Source organism: Onychomys torridus, chromosome 23 (genome assembly GCF_903995425.1).
Source record: "Onychomys torridus chromosome 23, mOncTor1.1, whole genome shotgun sequence".
Taxonomy (NCBI): Eukaryota; Metazoa; Chordata; class Mammalia; order Rodentia; family Cricetidae; genus Onychomys; species Onychomys torridus.
Window position 1 is genome coordinate 51503697 of NC_050465.1, and position 16445 is coordinate 51520141.

Consider the following 16445-nt stretch of genomic DNA (forward strand, 5'->3'; position numbering starts at 1 on the left):
TAATAAGGACTTTGTTAATGTGAATAAAGCAGGGTCACTTGCTTCTCAAACTTCCTATCTAGAGTAGAAACATGTGGTAGGGGAAATGGGAATTCTGGAATTGATAATAGTAAGGATAAGAAGTGCATTATGTTGACCCCTTCCCCAAGACTCTCACCATCCTATGTCAACTGTAGAGGCAAACACATTCATTAGCTTTCCTCTCCTCAAGACTTAATACAGTGACAGACACATTGTAGAGCATCAAGAAGTTAGGTGACTACATGTCCTAGATGTTCTGCTAAATTTGATGCGTTTTCACTGTCAAAGTGTCCAGTCTGTCAGTGTTTGTGGAAGGCCGACAGGGGCTTGAGTGTAAGAATATCAGTTCAATGTTTTCTCAGCCATAGGAACACTGTATATCCTTAGAAAATATTAATTGCTCAGGCAAATGCTCCTTTTCCTCAGGTATAAACTCTTACAAATGGTGAAAATTCTTACATCATTCTGTACTGGGTGAGTGTAGGGGTTAATGAGTAAAAATAAGCTCAAATGCTTCAGAGAAAGAAAAACATCTTTTCTGCATGCATTAGTTCAACGACTATGTACTGATTTCCTGCTGTGCACAATGCCGGCCACGTGATGGAGAGTAATTAGATGAGGCCAGCCTCTCTGGAAAGAATATGAACTGCACAGGAGAGTCTCCCAATTGCGTGTCTTAAAGGGTGGCTAATCACACGTGCAGTTCCATTAAATGAGGAAGAAAGCGACTCCTTAGATGCAAGCAGAAGCTAGGCGGAAGTAGTGCCATGGTCCCATGAGCTCGATGGCATGGGCAGAAGCGATCCTCATGAATTCTGGGTCAAGCAGTAATACCAAGCTTTTCAATAAACCTCCCGCTTTTGCATCGATCTGTATCCTTGGATATCCGTATTCCTACCCCCAGGTGTAAAGAGCCTTGGATAGAGGGATCAGTGGTGGAATCACTGGGTTAGAACAACTCTATCTACTCATGAGTTGGTCGGCAACGTCTGGGTAGTGGAGTGGATAAGAAGGAGAAGGGGAAAGCTGAGAGCGCGCAGCATCGCATTTCCCTGCCGTTTCTCCTTAGCTCCTTGTTTTTACATCGCTTGTATTTTTTTTTTTATTTTGAGGAGGAATTTATTCACATGCACAGAGACGGTGTCTTCTCCTGGCTCTGGTTCAGCTAGAGGAGGATTCCTAATAAGCTCAGAACAACATCTTTGGCAGCGGCTGTGTTTATGGGCTGTCTTCTGCCAGGAGGAGGCTATCTACAGGGAAGTAGAAAAGAGAGCTGAGCCAGTTATCTGGAGATAAGAAATGTCTGTTTCAGTCAGGCAAAATTGCAGCATTTGTGGGTCAAAAAAAAAAAAAATCAGTTTACAGTCAGAAAAATGGTAAGACTTAAGTAGACGGTAAGTGCTGTGTTGGAAGAAACTATGATTTGTGTAGTCCTTATCTTCAGAGTTGAAATTACATATTATTCCTTACCTCTAGGCATTATGCTGTTTTTATAAACAAAATATATTTTATTTACATAAGCTTTATATTCCCATTTTGTAAAGGACCTAAAAAGATACTACTAAAGCTCACTTCGCTTACTCTCTGGGAGAGTTCCTTTTTTTTTTTCTTTCTTTTCCTTCTTTTTCTCTTTTTCTTCCTCCCCTTCCTTCCTTCCTTTCCTTCCCTCCCTCTCTCCCTCCCTCCCTCCCTCCTTTCCTTTCTTCATTTCTTTCCGTCCTTTCTTCTATTTTCTTTTTTTCTTTTTTGTGAGATAGAGTCTTACTGTGTGGCTTTGGTTTGTTGGCTGGCCTTGAACTTGGTATTTAGACCAGGCTGGGCTCCAATTCAGAAAGATCCTCCAGCCTCTGCCTCGCAAATGCTGGGCTCAAGAGCCCAATGGGAACCCATAGCCTTTCGAAGGAGGGTGATTTGAAGCAGGAATGAACCAGCGAGACGAAGAGGTGGTCTTTGTGACTGTAGCGTGTAGCTGTGCAAGCGGCCTGCTGGAAATACTGCATTTCAGGATGGGCGAGACACATGATGCTTCCACTTGAGGAAGCTTTGTTGGTGATAAGGCAGTGTAGCCTCCACAGCGAGAAAATGCCAGCCTTGAAATGGGAGCAAAGGGACTTGGGGACTAAAATAAAACTAAACCAAATGGTGGAAACATGCTCAACTCCTTAATTCATCTGATTAGACTCAACAGGCGCCACTGTGTAGAACATTTGCTCCTGTCCCAGATGCCATTAAGGCAGCAGCAGAGCTATTTCTAGGCTTGGCTCCAGACTGATGGGGGATGAACTCATAGTGGATTCAGTTTCAGCCTGGAGCCACCATGTAACGGTGCAGACTGCAGCCACGGCATCAAGTGTTCCCAGGAGCATATGTCTGCTGATTCAAAGAGCTGTCCTAGCAATGAGGGAACATTACTGCAACCCCAATTCCAACACAGCCCCAGTTCCTACTGATCTCTCTCTGCCTTGCTTTACAATACAGATGCATGCTCTCTTAGACTTAAAAGCTCTTGGAAACTAGTATAGAACATGTATATAAAGGTTATAGTATATAATCATCACCCTTTTAAAAATTACACACATTATCATACTGGGTACAATGAAAGACAAAGCTTTCTGTTGCTATTTTAGGCTTTGGAACAGTAGCTGCCAGTAAGAGAAAAAAGATAAAAAAGTTTTATTCTGGGTGGATGCGCAGAACACCTGATAACCCTCCTCTGACCTGTTCCAAATCTACACTCTGCCCGAGTCCCAGTCCTTAAATGTTCTGCCTCCTAGAAAGGAGCTCTTGAATTTTAGATGTTCCTTACCTCATAAGGAAAGATGACATCCTGGTAAACATAGTGTACGTTGAAAGTATTCTAAATAAACAATGCACTTCCTTCATCTGAAAGAGCTAAGTCATTATGTGACAATACAGGATACTATAGAGTATGCATTGTGTGCTCTCTTGACTCAACATCTAGCTGCTCCTTACAACATTTTTCCTGCATCATGAGAGAGTGTGGTACAGTGATTGGATCACCAGCTCAGGGAAAGAACCAGACTCAAAACATAAGACGTTTTCTACGGAATGGGTATCATTTGGGGAACATGGTAAAGTCCCAAAATCCTAAGTAAAGATGTCAGATTTTAAGGGTCATTGACCATTTGGTAAATAGGCATGTGTGGAAAGTCTCCAAGAATTGTTAGTGCTGACTAACATCCTTTCTGTGTGGATGGAGACAGCACTTCAATATTAACGGTGCCATAGAGAGAGCTATTACCCTAGAAAAGCCTTCCCCAAATTAGCATGATCAAACTCTGGGGTTTTTGACTGATGAATATCGACCCTGTTTTAGAGTCTGGAATGATTTTTCTAATAACTTCATTGAAACTTTTGTTGAATATTGTACTCAGTACTAAAAGTTATGCAGGTTAGATGGACCTGAATCTGTAGAACTCAGAGGGCCCTTTACAAAATAATTTTAAATGTAAAACCAGAGACAAAGAGAACATTTAGTAGCAAATATATCTTAAATGAAAAAGGAAATAATAGTGACTGGAGGCTTAGAGATTGAAATCCTTTCCTTAGGCATTGTATTAGAACGGTTGACATAAACATGCTTCCCATTGTAACCTGTCTTCTTCTCTGGTAGACAGAATGTTCTATAGTTCCCAGAAACTTTCACCATTCAGTGGGGACCATAAAAGAGGAAATCTCTGAACCTCATACTTCATAAATCTTTAATATAAATGTCTCTCCAAATTCTTTAGAGAATTAAGGTGCATACAGGACAATTCCAAGATCCAAGTAAATTGAGAATGAGGGTCCCTAGATCTCCCACTAGAAGCAGTTGCATGGAAGCAGGAGGTTCCTCATGATGACAATTATTTCTTTTGAAATTTTATTCTGAAATGAAGTTAGACTATTAGAAGATTTTTATTCAAAGTGTCTATCCTGGCTTATCATAACATCAACCCCTGACAATTGAAGCTTAGAGATGAGCATTCTTAAACACTACTAATTATATTACAGTCTTTCTTTCAAATTTACCAGGTTTGGAGGACATTTTAATCTCTAGTCTATTTGGGTTTTAGGATCTGACTCAGGATCTCAGTTATATTTTGTCATGATGTCCCTTAGTATCTTTCTGTGTTCATGGCAGGCTCTGCATCTGCCTCTGACTTTAGTGAGCTGGACACCTTGGGGGAACACGTGGTGGTGGAACACACGGTGGTCTTTGGAGAGGAGTGAAGTCACATGGTTATGGGAGGTACCCTTCTAAAGTGCTACTTTGCTCCTGGCTCATAGTTGCACATCTGGAGAAGCTGTGCCAGGCTGTCTCCTGGGTCACTGCAACGTCTTTTCAGTAGTTGCCTCTCCTTCTGTGAATTTTATAGCAACACAGGTTGCTCTATGCTTAAATATTCCCTGTCCAGCCCCAGCATCACATCTTCAAGAAGCTCGAGAGCAGGTCTTTCTGATTAGTATGTTTTCTTTGTTCTTAAAATCCTGGGTCTTGGATGGGTCGTTTGCAGAAAGAGCTCACATGTGTTTGTGCATTGCCAGTCACTAGTGGGTCCTTGTGCACCTCGTCTAAACTACAGCTGTACAAGCACCCCAAAGGGGAGGCGTGCACACAGCATCAGAGACTAGGTATGCTGGCCTGTAGTAGCACATCAGAATAAGATTTACCAGGCAACTGCTGGGTAACAGGTGACCCTGGACACTGTCCTTCCTTCGCCTCCCACATACAGCTGTTAACATCTGCCAGTGCTGTCTTACAGCCTGCCCTTCCATCTTGATTGCCGTTTTACTTGTCTTTATTTTTCTCAGGGCTCCCTTGGCACATGGCAGTCTTTCCCTCTTCACCTCTCCATCCTGTGCCCCAGCCTTCACGGAGGTGCATAAGCAATCCTTTCATTGGAAAATAGAATGTCCGTGCTTGCTCTTCAAAAGCTCGGAGGAAATGGTTTCTGTGTATCTGATCAGGTTGTCTGCTAAGCCATCACAGGTGAATGGTTCCTGCCCCTAAGCATGCACGAACATTAGCTGGAGGATGTGCTAGAATAGCTGTTTAGGTTCCACCCTGTGTTTTGTTGGTCTGGGGTAGGAGTCTGACAAAGAGTCCTCCCAGAAAGCCCCAAGGAATGCTGAGGTTAGGGGCCAATGAGATTGTCTACACATTGCTTAAGAAGAAAAATACCCTTTCCCATTTGGGTCCTAGCACCGCTGGTATAGCTCTGTCCTTTTGTCAAACATGCTCTAACCTGCTCATACCTTTGCACACCTTCTGCAAATACAAGCCCCTCAATCCTATTTGTCTCCCACTTTTTAACAATAAAACTTTATAGATTATTTCCTGGCTCCCCTTGCCAGAGTCTCCCCTCTTCCTCCAGCCTCAGAAGGGATGTCCAGATTCCTGCAGTGTCTGGTCTGTAATGAAAATTCCTACTTGGTGCAAGGTGTAGAGATTTGCTAATTCAGTTCTCTCAGTGGCTCACGAATTCCGTGATCTTAGCTTTGCTCTTCAGCACCTACGCCTCTGCACGGAGCAGCACCTTATATATGACACTGAAAGAATCAACCTTTCCCACGAGAAACACCGGCTCTTTGCACTGCAGAAAATGTTGAGGGGTTTCCAGGGATGTGTCAAGATTTGTTACTAGTACATTTCAGATGGAAAAAAATGATATTTTAATGAAGAGAGCGGCCCGAGAGATGTGTAGACTCTGCACTTACTTAAATAAACCAGACAGTTCAAGCCAGTGTCCTCCATGAATCTGGAATGACCTTTCACCCTCTAGCAGCATGGCAGCAAGCAAGGCAGAAATCTGGCATCTCTCTTGGGCTTCTGACCGGTACTTCAGCCCTCTTGTCTGTGTGGCTGTTAACTGGCTAACTAAGGGGTTAATGGTCCGGTCAATTTTGCTGTCAACAGCTACTATATCCACCCCCCAATCTTGGCTGTGCCGTCACCTGTTGAACCAGTATCCTCAATCAACCACTGGTGGTGGTTATGAAACAGAGGTGCCAGTCTATGAATGTGTACATGGAAAATAATCACACATCGATTTTTACCAAGTTCATTTCCTTCAGTTATTACAGAGTTAGATTTCTGGTACCCTGGCGTCATCACTGGTGGAAATCATCTGTACTTGTATACCACACTCCAGTGATAATTCCGATTTATTTCAAGGGGCTGGAGAGATGGCTCAGAGGTTAGAGCACTTGCTGCTCTTGCCAAGAACCCAGGCTTGGTTCCCAGCACCCACGTGGCAGCTCACAACCAGCTTTTGCTCCAGTTCCAGGGCTTCCAATGCCCTTTTCTGGCCTCCGTGGGCACTGCACACACATGGTGCACATACATTTACTCCCGCCCACATACACGTAAAATAGAAATAAAGCTTTAAAACATTATTTCAAAATGACAACAGTTATCAAGTACACTATTATAATTTGGTATTAGATATACAACTAAAGAGCACATATACTTTATCGCTCTTGTGTGAAAATTCAACAAAGGCACTTTACATTTCCAGATGTTAAAGATATTCTGGGTTTGTCTCTAACGAAAGTCATATACATTTTCTTTTGTGTGTTTAAAGTATTGTTCTGAGAAGGGCCTGTAAAGTTCAATGGGATCCTAAAGGGCCCTGTGACATCAGGAAGGTTAAGACTCTCCACTTAGCCTACAAAGTTAGGGCAGAATTTACTCTGTAACATAAGTTTGGGAGGAGAATTTTTCAGACGAATTAGAAAACTATCCAAGCTGTATACTATTTAAAGAGCTCACGAGACAAGAAGCCAGCTAATGATGTGTGTCAGAACACTTGCTTCTCTCATTGTGTACAAACTGCAGATGAAACATCCTTTTGTTCTTCGGGCTACATGCTCCCAGGGCTGTAATAGTTAAATTAATTTCTAATATGTCTCATCTCATTATAGATCTGTGCAACAGTCTCTTTCAATTTTAAATTGAGCTTCAGGGAAGATTAAATACTTAGGTATCCCAGTTTGTCTAAAATTTCTAGATCCATACAAATTAAACTTCCCCTGTCTAAATGACCCTAATCATTCTAATTTAACTAGATGGAGCTTATTTCCTCTTGACAGCGCTTGTCATGTTGAATCTTAGCCGTGGAGACGAATGGCATGCCAAATGGGTAATCAGTATTCCAGATGTTGCCTTGCTGCTTTCCAGCAGTGTTATTAATAAAAGTCAGTTGCTTCTTGTCCCCCCCTTTTTTTAAAGCCTCTAACATTACTGAGAGTATAAACTTCCCTTGTCCCCATTAGGATATGGTAATGATAATTTAAAAGTACAGCAAATGGGCTGCTCCAGAGGGAGATCATCTTTGGGAAAGGACCTGTCCACTGTGAATGGTCCACCAGGGACTCCTGGCTGATCTGTGGGACTTGTGGCCAGGTAAGAATGTGGATATGGAGAGGTTAAGAGGGTGTGAAGACTGAATTGTAACTTTGAGTTTTGTGTGTGTGTGTGTGTGTGTGTGTGTTGGAAAGGTCTGAGTATCAGAAGGGCATTTCACTTATTTCTTCCTGTGAATAAAAATTGTAATTGGAAGATCTACCATAAGTCACTCAGTTAAAAGGGCCAGCCTTCTTGTTGCCTGGCAGTCCCCCACTGGCCTGATGATCTCGTTCCCTCTTGATCAATTCCCAAACTATGCAGGCGCTTGCAGAGAACGCCACACATGAATATCCACAAGGACCTTGGTGAGAGTCAGCTCTCCGTCCTCCAGGAGCTGAGAGGAACATGTGCTGGGAGCTAAAAGACTACTTGGGCCAAATGGAGATAGCGTCTGAAGACAGAATCACAGATCAAAAGATGGAAGGCCTGATTCCATGACATCTGACAGATACAGACAGGTTCTTTAAGGCTTACTGGAAATAGCTTTATATAAGTAATTATAAGAAGATTAGACATTCAGAGCTGGGAAAACATTTATCACTCGTATTACCATCACTATTACTATTTATGTATTAGGTGTGGTGATTTCATGAATGTTTATTGAAAAGACTATGGGCTTGGCATATTATTCTTGCTTATTCTCTGTCTGTCTGTCTGTCTGTCTGTCTGTCTCTCTCTCTCTCTCTCTCTCTCTCTGTGTGTGTGTGTGTAAATTTTCCCTCAATTAAAAAAATTAGATTTCCTCTTTACTTTGTGCTCCCTTCTCATAAGGAATCGTTTAATATCATTCTAGATTAGTGGCTCTCAACCTTCCTAATGCTGCATCTCTTTAACACAGTTCCTCATGATGTGGTGACCCCCAACCATAAAATTGTTTTCATTGTTACTTCATATCTGTAATTCTGTGATGTTATGAGTCATAATACAAATATCTTGTTTTCTGATGGTCTTAGGCGATCCTTGTGAAAGGGTCATTTGACCCCAAAGGGGTCACGACTCACAGGTTGGAAGCCACTGCTCTAGAGAAAGAAGAAATCTAAATAACTGATGAAGTAATATTGTGGCCTCTCTATCAGGCCTGTGGCAACTATCTCAGGGGCCGGGTGGATAACTCAATGCATAAAATGTTTGCTGTGTAAGTAGGATGACCTGAGTTCAGTTTCCCAAAACTCACATAAAAATCTGAATATGATGGCACACTATTGTAATCCCAGTATCAAGGACATGGAGGCAGAAGGCTCATCCTTGATCTAGCTAAATGTGAGTGCTAGGTTCAGTGAAAGACTCTGTCTCAAAGGATAATAAGGTAGAGGATGATAGGGAAAGACTCCTGACATCAACCTCCGGGCTCCACTGGTCTCTGTCTCTCTGTCTATCTCTGTCTATCTCATACACACACACACACACACACACACACACACACACACACACACACACACACGTAACTAGCCTCCATTGGCATCATAACCCACACATGAGCCCACATCCTTAGCCTTTCCCTTTCTGTTTCAGTCATGACTTGGACTCTGATGAATAACTTGACATTGAGTTAAAACATTGATTTTTTTAAGTGGAAGACATTAGCACCAAAACCATGTTTGTTATAGTCCATCTTGCAGTATTTCCAACATGCCTAATTATGTGGATTTTCATGCCATGCCACTTCCTCAAATGCAAATGCAAAAAAAAAAAAAAAAAAAAAAAAAAAGGAGGCTATTCCTGGTGCAAGAAGTAATTTCCTTCCCATTATCTCCCTTGGTTTTTCAAGTTCATTAACAATAGAAATTATTGAACTGAGTTCTACTGACATCTGGTGGACAAAACCTGTGTTTGTGACTTGATGATTAGTAGCTCAGAGACAAAGCTCCATCAAGCGAAATAGAAAGCAGAGCTAAGCCAAGCAGGCAACTCTGAATTAGTACATAATAAACCTTAGAGCACTTTCCAGGTCTGTTTTTCTTGCTGGCAAAGTTGAAGCACTTCAGCTTAGTGATTTAAGTCGTGTTTTCTGTGCCTCCCTGGGCCTAGTGACTGTGCAGAGAGACCTGCTCCAGTCATAGCGGGGACTCCTCTACAAGGGGGCTGGTTCAGCTGGTGAGGACATTCATATACATAGGTCTTTCAGAGTGTTCTGTCCATGCTGGGCCTCTTGGCAGCACAACATAGTGCTGTTCCCATCAGGGCATCTTTGTGGGGGAAATTGCAAAGATGCAATGTCTTGCACTTAAATTCCCCCCCACAAGGGCTTAGAAGTATAGATGGGGTTCTAAAATACAGTAATAACTGATGTAACACCACTAGCTTTTATATTAACTTTTCATTGTTGTTTAGGCTTTTTTTTTTTAAATAGAGACCCCTGCTATAGTTTTGTTGTTGTTGTTGTTGTTGTTATTATTATTATTATTATTATTATTATTATTATTATTATTTCTCTTTCACAGCCTAAGTTCTGATGAAATACTTGATCCCAACTAGGGGCTGCCTGGGCCATCTTTGTGGAATCTCATTTTAAAAATAGGATCTGAAGAGATGTATCAGTGGATAAGAGTGCTTGACATGAAAACCTGAGGGACCTATGTTCAAATTCCCAGCATCTACATAAAAACCAAGCATAGCTGTATACATCTGTACATCTGTGACTCTAGCATTGGGATGGAGACAGGCAGATTTTGGGAATCTGTTAGCCAGCAATTTTAGCCAAATAGGGTAACTTTCAGGTCTAGTGAGATGCCCTGGCTCAGGCAGAGATAATGTGGAAAGCAATAGAGGAAATCACACTATGTCTTCCTCTGGTTTCTACACTTACACACACATGTGCACCCCTCCCCCACAGATCCTATCAAAATGAGCAGTTCCATATTTTAGGTAAGATCCCTCTACTTCTTAGAAATACTTGGGTAATGATGAGTTCTAAAAAAAAAAAAATCACCATTTGTTAAATGCATTAAATTCCTTGCAGACAAATTGACAGGTATAAAATATTCTTTAAAATATATTACATAATTTTAAATAAAATTAAAGTGAACTCCCTATACAGGTGGCTATATTTGAGATGAGGTGTTAGAGTTCATGATTGCTTAGTGGTCATACAATGGAGCTAATAAAGAACCAAGCCAAGGAGAAGAGTTGGGTGTCCATACAGACAAGGGAAGTCTGATCTGGTGGCGGGGCAGAGGGAAGTGCTTTTCCTTTTAATTTCTTTCTGACCTACACATTGAAACGTGAGTTTATGTCTATGAATTTTCCTGCTTCCCTCTTGGCATTAATGTTTACTTCCATTTCACTGTGGCTGGTTAGATCTGATATTCTCAGGGTGTTTTGTTACCTAGCATGTGGTCTAGCCTGGAGACTGTCCTGTGTATCAATGTTGAGAGTAGGTAGTTCTTTTTCTAGTTCACTGAGGTGTGCATAGCACTGTGTTAGCTCCCTCTTCTTTTTCATCATTATGTGACCCCTGAGTACTACTTCTACAGTATCTAGTGAATTTGATTCTGATCTTTTAATTTGATCTTGTCTTTATACTCTTTCTGTCATCAAAAGTGGGATGTTGACACCTATCATAATACTGCATCTGTTTCTCCCTCTACCCCTGCAGTGTTTGCTTCATATATTTGGTCATGCTGAAGTTGTAATAGTTGCATACTCCTGGGGAATTGATCCTTTTGCCATTAAGTCTCTTTGTTGATCCATTTTGACAAAGACTATGTTGGGTGATTTAGTAAACATGGACACTCCTTAAAATTACCATTTACAGCTTGGTGTGGTGGTGCTGCCTTTAATCTCAGCAGCCAGGAGGCAGAAGCAGGTGGATCTCTGTGAGTTCGAAGGCAGCCTGGTCTCCAGAGGACGTTCCAGAGCAGCCAAGGCAGCCACGGCTACACAAAGAAACCCTGTCTTGAAAAACCAAAGAGAAAAAAGAAAAAAAGAAAAACAGTGATCATTTACATATAATACACAGACAGCACATCATTGGATCTTGCTTTATTTTGAAAAGCCCCATTCGGCAATATTATGTCTTTGGGTTGCAATGTTAAACCCATGCACATTTAGGAACCATGATTGTGTAGACTTCTTCTTGCCTTCTTGTTATCTGCTGTAGTGGGTAGCCGTTTCCAGCTTTGACCTGGAAATGCTGTCTGTCTCTTGCTTCTTTTCTCTCAGTGTCTCTTTTCACGCTTTATTGACTGGGGTGGTGATACAATTTCTTGTTTTCCTGTGTGTGTCTTCTGTAGGTATATATGCTTCTCAGCACTTATGATTATCTAAAGCACCATATTGCTGTGATAATGATTTAAGCCTATAACAACTTAATGTCAATCTCAGAGAAATACTCTGGATGTTCACTTTGCCCACACTTTTATTATCAGAAACCACACTCCTTTACATTACATATCAATGTTTTATATTTAATTTTTTTTTTTTTTCGAGACAGGGTTTCTCTGTGTAGTTTCAGTGCCTGTCTTGGATCTTACTCTGTAGACCAGAATGGCCTTGAACTCACAGAAATCCCTCTGGCTCTGTCTCCCGCGTATTGGGATTAAAGGCGTACACCACCAGCACCTGGCTAATTTTCTAATGCCAGAATCAGAACCACCCCTGAGCCACCTTAACTAAATCACTCTGTTCTTGTCTCCGTATTTATCTTTTCCTGTGCACAAATGCTTCTATATTGTGTGTCCTTCTGTTCCAACTCGAAACTTTTTCTTCCACTGTGTGCAGGTGCAGGGTTAGTAGTTATGGGACTATCTTACGATTATCTAGGAAAACATAGCTCTGTTTTGAAAGGTACTTTTGTTAGACGTAGTGTTTGATTGGATTGGGAGGTATTTTTGTTTCCCATTGTTTCGCCTTGCTTAGCACTTGGGCTACATTCCACAGTGGCTGGCAAGGTTGCTGCTGAGAAGGATTTCTTTCATAGTCATAGTGAAGCCCCACTTTTGTCTTGCCAGTTTCAGAAGTTTCACCTATGATTTCGATAACCTGATCATAGTAGGTTTGAGGACAGATTGCTTTGTGTCCAGCCTGGATGTCAGTTTTCTTTCTCAGCATTGGGGCATTTTAAGCCATTTTTCTTTACCTATGTTTTCTGTCCCCCCTGTACTGTTCTGAAGCTCCCATAGTGCATATAGTGACTCTCCTGAAAGTGATACATATAGCATTTGAGCATTCCTCACGCATTTACTCATTACAATTATTTTCTCTTGGACCGGATGGTTTCAGAAGATTCATATTTCAACTCAATGATTTCCCACTTTACTGAACTCCTTTGCTGACTTTGTCACTTTAGTTATTGTGTTTTTCATTCCTCAAATTATTTGGCTCTTCTTCATATTTCCTGCCCGTTTGCCAGCAGCCTCATTTTTTCCCCTATGTATTATATTGTTTTCTCGATCTCAGAAACAGGTAATTCCCATCTCTTATTTCTTTGAGTTGCTCTGCTTCTTAGGAGGCTTAGCACTTTTCTTCTTAGAATGGGGCCATGCTTTTCTGTTCTCATGTGACTTATAACTCTGGGTTAGGATTGAAGTGTTTGAAGGAGTGGTAGCTAGAAATTGGGGGAGACACAAAAGAGGGAGGATGGGATGAAGTTCAGGAAGGGCAGAGCAGAGAAGAGGAATCACTTCTGGCTTGCCCAGCACAGTGAAGATATATTTTTTAATAAATTTATTTATTTTACATCCCTACTGTAGTTTCCCCTCCCTCCTCTCTTCTCCACAACTCCCACAACCCCTCCTCTGTTCCCACCCCCCAATCCACTCCTCCTCCATTTCTGTTTAGGAAAGGGCAGTTCTTCCATGAGTATCAACAAAACATGGTGTATCAAGTTGCAGTAAGACTAAGCACCTCCATTTTTTTTTTTTTTTCACCCGAGACAGGGTTTCTCTTTGTAGCTTTATGCCTTTCCTGGAACTCGCTCTGTAGCCCAGGCTGGCCTTGAACTCACAAAAATCTGCCTGCCTCTGCCTCCTGAGTGCTGGGATTAAAGGCGTGCACCACCACTGCCTGACTGTACCTCCATGTTTTAAGGCTGGGAAAGGTGACCCAGTATGAAGGAGTAGGGTCCCAAAAGCCAAAGAGTCAGAGACAGCCCCTGTTCCCACTGTTAGGAATCCACACAAGGGGACCAAGCCACACAACTGTAACTTATATTCAGAGTGCCTAGGTCAGTCCCATGCTGTAGTGGGTAGCCATTCCAGCCTTGGCCTGGAAGTTCCAACCCCCATCGAGGCTTCAGCAATGGTCACGCCTACGAGGCGGGGCTGAGAGAGGAGGCTGAAGACCCAGGATCAAGAGGAGAGGCCTCTCTTGGTTCCAGGACCCTGGACGCTGGAGGTAGACCGAGCAGAGTTCTCCAGAGAACACCATCAGACTGCGCCATCCCTTTTCTAGACCCTGCAACCTACCCCTTCATTTGTAAGCTACCCCACAAAATAAACCTCCCTTTTAACTACGTGGAGTGACCTTAATAATTTCACCAATATCTGGTGCCCAACATGGAGCTTGAACCCACGACCCTGAGATCAAGAGTCTCATACTCTACCAACTGAGCTCTTCTTGGCAAAAATATCCATTTGGATAGGAAACTGTTCCTACCTGGACTGCTTGAAAAAAATGTATTGACTAAACATGCAGGACCCATAAAAAGGTGACCACTGAACTTTGCTTGACAAAATGGTCCTTCAGGTTCCTGCTTCGCAGAGGAAACTGCCAGATATTCTACAGGACACTGAAAAAATTGACCGAGAGTCTCTCACCCTGTGGGCTGAAGACAAATGCCCCAACTTTACAAAGGAACATTAGGTGACTTTCCAGGCTGCCAGCTGTCTCTGTCTACCCTACAAGACTCCCAAAAGTTGCTTGCATCCTTCTCCTGGTTCTCAGGTAATATTATATCCTTCTGAGGTCTTTGATGTGGTTGAAGACTAGATAGTTATAATTTCCTCAGTTATGATAAAAGATAAGTTAGATATAAAACCTTAGACTCACAAATTATAAGATAGATAGGATATCTTCTTTAATACTGTAACGGTAATTCATGCTTGATAATTGTTTTGTTATCTGAAATTTTACTATATAAAAGTTAAAACCTTGCTTTTTGAAAAAAAGAAAAGGGGAAGTGCTGTGGATGTTCTGTATGTCAAATATGTTGATCTGATTGGGTAAAATAAATAAAGTGCTGATTGGCCAGTAGCCAGGCAGGAAGGATAGGGTAGGTGGGACAAGGAGGAGAATTCAGGGAAGTGAAGGCTTGGACAGGGAGACACTGCCAGCCGCTGCCATGACAAGAAAGATGTAAGGTACTGGTAAGCCATGAGCCACGTGGCAACTTATAGATTAATAGAAAATGGGTTAATTTAAGATAAAAAAAAGCAGATAACAAGAAGCCTGCCACAGCCGTACAGTTTGTAAACAATATAAGTCTCTGTGTGCTTACTTGGTTGGGTCTGAGAGACTGTGGGACTGGCGGGTAAGAGAGATTTGTCCTGACTGTGGGCCAGGCAGGAAAACTCTGTCTACACCATGCAGGCTCCCTGGTTGTTGGTTCAGTCTCTGTGAGTCCCTATGAACCCATGTTAGTTGATTCTGTGAGTTTTCTTGTGATGTCCTTGACCCCTCTGGCTCCTACAACCCTTTCTCTACCTCTTCTGCAAGATACCCTGAACTCCATCTAATGTTTGGATGTGGGTCTTCCCTGCTGCTGGATGAAGCCTCCCTGATGACAACTGGGCTAGACACCAATTTGGCCATAGGAGATGGCCAGCTCAGGCTATGTATCTGCTATTGGTAGGCTGGAGAGATGGCTTAGTCATTAAAGGCTATACTTACAACCAAAAATATATTTCAAAATGGCTGGAAGAGTATGAAATTATCAATATGTAAGAATGGTTAGAGAGACAGAAATGCCCGTTACTCTGTGATTATTACACATGGCATTACATGTATTGAATTATAATAAAACATGCAGATGTTGCTCGTATTATATAGCAAGAAGAAAGCAAGCATCTACTTTTGTCTCAGTGTTTACAGTCAATTTTCTACAGGCGAATATGCTCAGTGTTAAACTCAGCTAGATACTGGGGGAAATGGTGCTCTGAAACCTTGGTTTAGGGGAGTACAACTTCTTTGTGGCTTTAATTTTTCAATTAGACTTACTTGCCAGGTTCCTTTTTCAGGAGTTTGTAATATCTTCTTGCTCCCTCTGGTGTCTGTCTTTTGTGTTTTAAGTGGTTTTGTTCCTGTTTTTACTGTATTGAAACAACATCTCACATAATGCTGAGTTGGCCTTGGATTTGTTACATACCTGGGGATGACCCTGGCCTCCTGGTCCTCCACCTTCTGAGTGCTGGGGATATAGGCGTGCACTGCCATACCCAGATGCGTGGTGTGTTCTTGGGTTCTACAATAGCAAACTATCCACTTACCCTCTTTCCTAAAGTGGCTGCCAGACATCTAAAGTATGCCAGCTTCCTGCCTGGACTGTGTCGGGACAAACAGCAGAATGGCGGTTCCCCAGGAAGTCCCCCTGAAGCTGGGGTGCCACCATGTTTCTGTTCTCTCCTGAGAGGACATCTTTTGTTTACCTACTGCACTCTACCTTCTTAGACTCTGGAATTCTCAGCAACAGTTTACTAGAAAATCTTACTTTCTGAAAGTGACAAGGGATGGACTTACCATTTTACCATCTTATGTGACCCCTACAGCACATCCAGTTTTAACTCAGTTGATGAGGGCTTATAAAAATGAAAACAAAACCTGCTGAGCAATCACTAATATTAGTAGTGATACTCTGGTTGTGAGTCATCCAAACCTGGATCAGTTCTTACTGTCAGCTGCCCAGGAGACATGTTCATGTGGACAGGAATAAGGGATAGTAATGATCATATTCGTTTGTATCAGGCTCTTAATTTAGGAGAAAATAAAGCACATCCCCACCCCTCGCTGTTTCTAATTAGGTTTCCAAGTCTCCTAGGTCAGCTTTGTTTTTAGGTTCTTACATAACCCTGATGGATGG